Here is a 9,412-nt window from a genome sequence, read left to right as displayed (position 1 = left end):
GTAAATGACCCATGAAAATGATTTCCTTCTTTTTTTTTTTTTTTTCCCTTATCTTTCCCTGAGAGTTATTCTAGCTGTATTTGTGTCTGTGAAAGTACAGCACCTGCCAAAGGAGGATAAGGTCAAGCTGAGTGTTGATTCCTACACTTACTCCTGGGCATTCCTTGGTTAAATCATGCATTTGTTAGCCACAGAATAAGTCTGCATTGAACAATCCTTGAAATAGCCTGAACCCTGAGTAGGAGCATTTTATTGTACAAAAGGAGACAGGCAGAAGAGCTCTTGTAAATATGTTGTCTACTGCCAGAATACAAATATGTAATTTTTCAGTATGTTTTTGTGAACGAGAGGAACAAAAGTTATTTTAAACTTCTCTCTTTTTTTCCTCCTCCCTTTGAGGTTACGGCTGTAATGAAATACCCCAAATGTCATTTATTCCTCTCTGCTCTGCTTTCAGTATGAGTCTCCAAGGAACAAGCAACATCTTTTGTGGAAAAAGGGTATCTGAAACCTATTCTGAGTACTGCAAATGGTGAAATAAGAATGACAGTAAAAGAAATAGGATAAACGGTGTCTACTGAGAAAGCTCCCATGGAACTGCTGAGTGAGGATCGCTGACGCTCACTCACATAATTATGAAACTTAGTGAAGATGAGCTGTCAGGAGATCTCTAATTAGATAGTGCAGCAAACCCCAAACCCACTTTCCTACGTGCATTACCAAGGGGCGTTACCTTAGAGAAGCTGGTGTGTTGTTCTCCCAGTGAAATGGCCAAGGAAAGATTTGGACAGGTAAAAAAAACCCATGGAAAGCTTTTGAGGTGAGTCTGTTTGTGTATGTTCTATTCAATTCTAAGTTCTTGAGCACAGTTGTAAAGAACAAAGGTTTTGTGCTATCTGGAAAGCTGAGAGGTGGGTATATACCCAGTAGGTGGGGTTTTATCACAGTTTCCATTTGCCTTGATTGTGCCATTTGGAAGATGATAACAGTAACACCTTGTCCTTACTGCTCTGCTTTGCACACATTACAGAAATGAGAGTGAAAAATGCCCTTCACTATTTGTAACTGACTGTTTTAAACATCTCCTTTTGCACTTGGGGCAGCAAGTCATGTTGTTGTATAGAAGCATTCTCTATTTACTTTGCATGTAGCTGTTCTTTTAGAAGATTATTTTTTATACAGGAAAGTGTTGGTTGCTGCCATCAGATGATTCTTACATCTACAGAAAGTCTGGGTTCTGGGTAACGATGTTAAATGTGCTAAACAGTTTTCCTTCGGGCTAAATGATAGGAATATTTAAACATGTTTTTAGCTGCTTGTAGGAAGGCAATAATCAAGTACAGCAAAAGCTGAGCTGAATTCTGCTACTCAGTCTGAGAGACCTGCTCCAAATGCAGCAGAAGAAATGTCAGGTAAGAAGCTGTGAGCATGGCTTAGGAGCAAAGGGGGAGGAGTCAAGGCCCTTTGGCTCTTATGTCTCACTGGCCAGGGAGGCTTGGGCATGCTGAGCAACAAAAATGGCTGTTGCTGTTTGGTTTTTGTTTACTTTGTGTGGTTATATACTTTGCAAACAGCATTGCACAAATACAGCTGCAATGAACACCTGTTCATGTCATCAGCTACTTCCTTCTCAGGGATGTAGCCCACGGCTAGAGCTGCACAAAGAGCCTGGCATGATACAGGTCTGACACCAGGTCGTGGCAAACCATTTTGAGTGACAAAATATCCTGCTTCTGAAAGGTTTGAGATGCAATGGCCAGAGAAGCAACAAGAATAACTTCATTATCCTTGGCACAGGAACGAAAATTACAGAGGCCTCTCTTTGCTCTTGAAAGAAGCAGTTGAGAAGCTTTGATGAAAGTGCATTTGTTACTTAGGAAAAGGACCAGATAGCTTGTAGATCAGGTATATGGAGAATGGAGCAGCCTTTACACTTGCAAAGTCTCCCTAACTAGACAAGACTTCCCTTTGCATTGCTGCAATTCTTTCCAGAGAAAACGTGAGAAGTAGTTTGTGCAGTACTGAAGCCCAATGACTGCAAACAAGATCTGCTGAAAATGTGTGATCCAGCAAAATTCAGGGTGGGTGCACTCAAAAGATGGCACCTGCTTGTAAGCTTGGACCAGTAATTACTCATGAGGAAGTTAAGAAGGAAAAAACTCAGCAGAACATGGGTGCCAATAATCTTATTAAAGCACACCTAGAAAAAAGTGCTCTTTTATAATTATTTTCTTGATATTATTATTATTATTAGTAGTAGTAGTAGTAGTAGTACTATTACAGCTGGGAAAATAGCTGGGTTTTCCAGAGATGTCAGTGGGAGCTGTGCATGATTCTGAGGTGTGATGCTAATATCTTAAATTAAATTGCACTGGATTGCACTGGATTGCAATGACGGTGAACATTGTGAATACGGAAATAATACCCAGTGGCAAGCTGTAACCTGTCTGCGCCAAAGTCAGTGAGGAAAAGGCATGTTGTACCCTGTATTATTTGTAAAGTAGAACATGACTGAACAATTAAAGGCTTGTGTCATAGAGGATACATGTAGGGAAAGCACTGCAGCCTTGAATAGTCTCTTCACACACTGGGCACAATAAACTACTTTTCGTGTGTGTGTGTATTGCTGTGCTAGCAGCCCCATTGAAATGATGGAATAAAATGGGTAGGCGTGGTATGATCTGTTTTTTAGTAATTGCAGAACACTCTAGGATCTTCAGAACAAGGATGCTCAAGAACTGTGAAATAGCTATTATTAGGCTGGGGAGGGGGGCTGTGGGGGGTGGTGAGGGGATGGAGAATGATACCATGGGCCCTGGTTCAGACAGTGCTTGTTTAAATCTATCACATCTGAGTGGGGCACTTACAGGCGTGTTTAATGCCAAGGGTGTGAAACCTTGTTGAATAAGTTAAGCATCAGCTGAGTCAGGTGTATGCTTGTGTGCAGCTTGCCCTCTTCTCAGCTCTATTACTCTACAGCCTGGGAGACTTAACTGCTAACAGAGAAAACTTGGCAATGGAGCTGGTTTCTTACCCTGATAAGTTGTAACAGACACATGGGTGATACTGCCTGTTAATTTAGAAGGCATTTAACACTTAATCATGCTTGTCTAGTACAAGCCAGGAAGGACACTACTTTCTGCAGCCTCTAATTGGGTGCCATCAGTAATATAAGCCTAAAATTGTCCCAGTCAGCAACTGTATTGCCTAATCAGCATGAGCGTGTGCCCATTGGGGATCAGACATAGATAAGCGGGAGAGAGGAAGAGAGAGATCTGAACATATCTACAAGATGAGTGGCATGTCAGGAGCATAGAGGATGTCTAGATTTATGTGCTTTTTGGCAGCACTAGTGAGCTATTAATCATTTCTCATGAATAGGGCTCTTGTAAATCAGAGGTAGGAAACACTTTTCGTGGATAATCATGGCAAAAATGTCAGCTTTGCTAGTTGGTCATATGCTGATAGGATGCTTAACACTGGAGCAGACTCAATCTCATGCATAAAATCAAAATAGTGCTCCCTTTACGTGATGAGTGGAGCGGAGGGAGACAGCAGAGAGGTGAACTTCCATCAGTATTTGAAAAGCAGAAAGCTAATGTGTGATAACAGAAAGGGAGACCTATAGCTTTTTAAGGCAAAGCTTTACTGAGGGAGCCAGGGCTGAGTTCTAGTTAGCATCTGGATATAGCACAACACATTTAATAAGGCACAGTTTGCATCCTTTTAACAGCTGGCTGATCAGTTCATGGTTTTCCTTTACTTTTATTGCCCTGCAATTTACTGTCCTTACGTGCAAATACCTCATTAGTCACAGGGTTGCATATTTCATGAAGCATACTGAATGTGCTGTCAGAATTAAATATTGTCAGGCTAACAAGCAAGGGTGGGGTTTTTTAGCTTTATCACTGAAGGCAATTCAGGGTGAATAGAAAAGCTGGAAAGCAAAACACGGAAGGTCTCCCTTCAAATTGTGCAAGGCAACTGGCTCTGGTGTATGAAACCCATCGCTCAAGGACTGACATTTAAAGGGCTCTTGGAAGTGAGTCCTGTGTGAGGCGGGTGGGTGAGAAAGCCTCACCCAGGGCTCTCTGGTGCATTACTTACTGTAACCAATTGGAGCTGAAAATCTCAGTGGCTAAATCAGGATTAATGCAAAATAGTTCTTAGGTTAAAAATAATGATATCCTCAACGTGCTTTTGGCTTAAGAAATTTCCTAATGTTCATTTCCCTAAGTGAGCATCCCCTCTGCCCTTCCCCAGTTTGTTCTGTTGGCCTCCAGTCCTATCCTGTTTCTCTATAAATTAGCAACATGCAGAAATGGAAATGACACGTAACTGTTGTCCAAGTTAATGCTGGTCCCAGCCATGCTGCGGAATAGTTTTGGGCACAGCCTTGGATAGCATCTGTAAGGGTTCTGCCCCACACAGGTGTTGGGATGGAGGCTGCCAGGTGGTTTTTCCTTGAGATGGAGGCTGCCATGTGATTGTCCCGCACTGCCAGTCCAAACACGCTGAACTAACGACCTATGGGAGACTTTTAACTGCGTTTCCTGGGAGTTGTGGGAAGAAAGTCCAGGCTTTTGAAACTCCCTGGGAAACATCCATAAATCCCCGTGAATCACAACCATTTTAAATCCCCTTTCAAATTAAAAGTCATTGGTTTTGCTCAGAAAAAAAAAAAAATAGTGTTTTGAAAAGCACTCATGAATTAGCTTGTAAACAAAAGTATCCTGGCAGTGACTGACAGGTGCTAGTGTTTTTTGGTATTTGGGTCAGCCCAAGACAAATTGGGTCAGAGCTGGGCTTGAGATGGGGACTCATTGGCTCTACAGGCATCTCTGCATTTGGTGTTGTTTCTGTGTTTAATGGTGCAGACCCACCCTGAGATTTCCTGTCTTTTCCCTTAAACATCAGTTGAATTATACTGGATTATTTCCTTCCACATGGCTAGAATACTGGCTTCTGGTTTTGGGGGATCTTATTATTACCTTAATTCTTGCCATTTTCAGGGTTGTGAAGCTTAGGGTAACCACATTATAGCTATGGGGATGAATTTGTCCTGAGATAACTTTTATCCACCAGAAGAGATTTCAGCACACTTGATTTCTCAGGCAGTCCTAATTTGCCATTGCTTAGCAGTGGGGAATCAGCAGAGAGTGAACGAATCTCTTCTCCTTCTCCCTCTTACTCAAAATTCAACATGTCCTGCAATTCTTCAGATTTATAGTGTTCCTGTGGAATCTGCAGTTCAGGACAATTGAAAAAACAAACCAGACAACATACTTCTTCCAAACAGGTATAGCTTTTCAGCATCGTTTTTCCTTTCTAGGTTTTCAGCTGTTCCTCTCCTTCCCACTCTCTGCCACCCCTAAAACTTTTCCAATAAGTGTTACTTAATTAATTGTTGTGAAATGGGTTGTCTGTTTAATATTCCCAGACCTCAGTATCTGTCTTAGAAGTTCTGTAGTTTCTGTTATCAGTGTGTCAGGAGTGAGATTTAAATACCAATGAATTTCTGGAAATGTTGAGAAAGGAGTGGGGTGAGAGTCAAGCTGCTACATATATAAAATATATATAATGCACTATACATAGTGCACTATACATAGTGCATTATGTATATAAAAATATACTATGCTGACCTATTTTCTATTTTTTTTTTTCTTAGATGCAGGCTAACACATTTCAGCTATCCTATTCTCTTGCTAATTTAACAAACTTGATGCCTTTCAGATGTGGGTCCATGAAGCAGATTGCTCCCTGTTGCCACAATTCAGTCCTGCTTCTCCTTTCTCTACTCCTGGCTGCAGTCCTACCTTCCTTGCACTGTCATCCTTCTTGCTTGTTGCATGAGGCTGCGTTGAAGTGTTTGCTTTTGCTGAGTTCAGAGAGTTGAAGTGGTGCTGGGCTGTCGCAGGCATGAGGAGGTTGGGAGAAGGGGCTAGGGGAGGGAGAGGAGGAGGAGGGATGGGAGAAACAGAGCTGACTGTTTAATTGTCATAATCTTAACTGCCCTTGCCAGTGGGTCTGTACAAAGCCGGCTGATTGGATTTGCCGCAGGGATATGGGGAGGAGGCAAAGTCCATGTGTCAGTCACTGTGAGCTGGTACCACAGCACCCTGGCTCACCTACCACGGTGGTGCGGAGTCCATCATCAGACAGCGGTGCCCTGGTCCCTCCGAGCCCCCTCTGTGGGAGGTGCTGCCCCATCATGGCAAAGGCATTGGATCTGTACGGGAATCGACCGCCAAGCCCTTACATTTTGGAGCAGTGCTTGGCGCTGTCCTGATTAGCCGTGAAAGCAAAAGCCACTGCTGCTTTTCGTTTCAATTTCATGTGCCTCGGGAACATGTGCGCTCTGCATTCTCAGACCCATTACCTTCAGAAAATACCACTCCACAGCACTTTTGAAACTGATTCAGATACTTCTAATGACTTGTAACTTGGGTGCCAAATAGAATAGGTAGAGCAGGATATTTTTCATCAAGTTCTTGTTAAAAGGAATGTAAAAAACATTAATTGATACAAAGTCATAAAGATCTGGGTCTCCAGTTATTCTCAGAGCCCTTAGGGTGAAATTAACCCTCAAGTAGAGGCTCTTTTAAGGCTTTTAGAGGATGCCAGTCCCATTGGGGGGGGTCTGAATAAAGATGTATTATGGAACAATTTTGTTGTATGATTTTCAAGTTCAGTATCTGCCTCTATCTTTTCAGTGTTTAGCTGACTTATGATCCTGGAGCACATATCCCTAATCTTAGATTGAGAGTGCTAATATAAAGCCATATTAATAAATTTGTCAACTTGATAAAAAACCTGATCCACAATAAAGCAATACTTAATGTTGAGTATATATAGTCTATAAATGTTTATTATCTACTTATTATAGAGGAACCTGAGATTAGTCTGGCAGCTATATGTGATAAAATATAATTATACATATATACACATCATGTTATGTGTATATATGTGAATATATATTATTTTTAGCCATTGTTAGGAAAAGTTAGAGGAGAGAATAGGGTCATGAATTCCACCAGTTTTACTTTGTCACACACTGAATAAAGCATGCTCCCAGTCCAGACTAAAGAAAATATTGCCATGAATTAGTACGATATTTCTAACTGAAGGATGTAACTTCAGAACGAGAGTAGCTGCTTGTGCCTTCTTATAATGCTCCCCGTGATTTGATGCAACTTTTCTTTTGTATGTTTTCTTTAATTTTTATGTTTTATGTGAAAGCTGAACACACTGAATTTGTTTGTAATTTGGAATTCAAAGCAAGGCTCTTTGTTAAAGGCCCAGAGGAAGTTTCCATATGACTTATGGGCCATTTGGGCTCAATTGAATTTAATGGGTTTCAGCTGCACCTCCACAATGGCTTTGAAGGAAGTGAAGGGAGATCTATAGGTCTTAATTGCTCAAGACTGGCTTGTTTCTCTTGAAAAGGCTGTTTGCAAGAAGCAGGTTGGGAGTATTAAAGTATATATCCTCAAAGGGATGAAGGAACTGCCGTTTGAGGAAGGGGCTAGGATGAAAATAGCTTTAAGAATTACTCAGGAGCTGAACTAGGCAATCTGAACTGGTCCATCATAAGTTCTTGTTTGTTTGCTTAAAAATAATCAAATAATTGGAGGGCACAGCTAAGCCAAACCTCCTTTATAGTCCTTTCAAGAAAGAAATGAAGATCTTGGAACTGACAAGATAAATTAGGCTGAGACTAAAAGAGAAACCCAAACACATAGTCCCCTTGGCCTCTCTCATGCTGGTTGACAGACATGAGTGTTTGAGTCAGCAGGTGAACCATGACTTCTGAGAGCAGTCGTTTGTTTATGCTTCCACTGTACAAAGCTTTTCAGTGGAGCAGAGCAAACCTAACTGGGCAAATTTCCATTTCAATTTCACATTTCCTTCTGCATGTGCAGCGCCAACTGGCCTTATAGACTGTTGTTACTAAGTTTGTTAGGATTACCCCTGGCTTCGCATTAGGAGGTGTCTGACCCATAAGAATCTCTTATGACCCTGTTTTCCAGGCAGGCAGAGAATATGTGAAATGCAAAGTTAAGAATATAAAGGAACTACTGTCTTACTCAAGATAAGCCAAGAGACCACATTACAGGAAGTTAACCTTTGGTGTACTCTGTCATTTTGGCCAGCATCATACAGGCAAGTAGGAAGGGGACATTCTCCTGAGGTACCCGGCAGATGAATGCCAGATGGTACTGTCATAATACACACAAAAAAGCTGAATACCTACCGGTTGTGTTCAGTACAAAAGGAACATTTTTCTTTTTCTGAATCCTGCAGGGCAGAACTCAGACAAGCATCTTAATGCAAACATTGCAGTAACTGAAATGTGAAGCTGGAAATCCAGAGAATTCTCCAAAAGCTTTAAGTAGCTTTTTAGGCTTCATTCATGTTGGGCCTAATGGATCCTCAAAGGGGAGAATGGCTTATCAAAGACAAGCATTTTAAGTACCTCGTGTTTATGTGGTAGGTAAATGGGCGTTTGTTACATTTGAATTGTTTCTGAATATGCAGAGAAAAATATCAGACCACCAGCAGCAGCACAGTGAAGCAGCAGTACCTAGCTGGGGGAAAAAGTGTTTTCTTTTCCCATGTTAAGATATGTTCGTTTTAATTTCCATGCAAAATTATAAGAATAAAAATATGCTGCCCTTTAGGGGAATGGCATTTTGCAAAATACCATGCATTGCTACAAACCTTAGATGTGAAGGGCCACATGCAAACATTTACATAGAAGAACTTTATGGATGTGTAGCTGGCTATCAGTCCTGCAGGAAAAAAATATTTCTGACAGCCTGGCTCTTTCAAGGTATGACATTTATTGCCTGCAGATAGAGGCCGAGTTGGGTAGGTGTGATGTTGTGACAGAAATTGAATGGTTAGCTCTGCCTTTCATTTCTTGTCCTTAAATCCTCTTCAGCTGGCTTTATGTAGCCTGTTTTCCTAATATCTGAGTTTGCTATTAGCAATGCACTTACATATGGATGCCTCAGTCATTACTGTCCGGCATTCTGGCCTATTCAAGATTAGAGAAATCTTCCTCTAAGCTTCCCAGAAATGCTACTAAAGTTTGTCTGTTCGTTGTCTTCAGTGGTTGCATCTTCTTTCATTAACTAGGGTAGCTGGTGTTGAAAACCAAACAGAAGGTAATGACAGACCACAGCAAGCTGTCTGTTGCTGCAGATGGAGGATACCTCTAGGATTTGGGTCAGAAAACACTTGGCAAGCATCCCTCTGAATTCTTCTTGTCACATGTTGAAGAAGCCTGCTTACTGGCAGGGGTGAAGAAGGAAGCAGAAGTCTTAAAATGGCTGCAATATGAATTTTTTTGTTTTATTTTTGTTCAGCATCAGAGCTATTTACAGCGTATCTTGCCAATTTATTCATA

At 41.3% G+C, this 9,412-nt stretch overlaps 1 long non-coding RNA gene across 1 annotated transcript; it reads left to right on the top strand.

Annotated features, from left to right (window-relative positions):
* Positions 1-677: 677 nt before the first annotated feature.
* LOC121674665 lies at positions 678-8,158 on the top strand. The gene is made up of 4 exons (XR_006019751.1): positions 678-820; positions 1,313-1,412; positions 5,223-5,299; positions 8,031-8,158. It is a non-coding gene; the product is annotated as an uncharacterized LOC121674665 (long non-coding RNA).
* The last annotated feature ends 1,254 nt before the right edge of the window (positions 8,159-9,412 follow it).

This window comes from Corvus kubaryi, unplaced genomic scaffold, assembly GCF_017639235.1.
Source record: "Corvus kubaryi isolate FWS band 111438036 unplaced genomic scaffold, C.kubaryi_AGA036_p1.0 69, whole genome shotgun sequence".
Classification (NCBI taxonomy): domain Eukaryota; kingdom Metazoa; phylum Chordata; class Aves; order Passeriformes; family Corvidae; genus Corvus; species Corvus kubaryi.
This window is presented reverse-complemented; position numbering and strand designations above follow the sequence as displayed.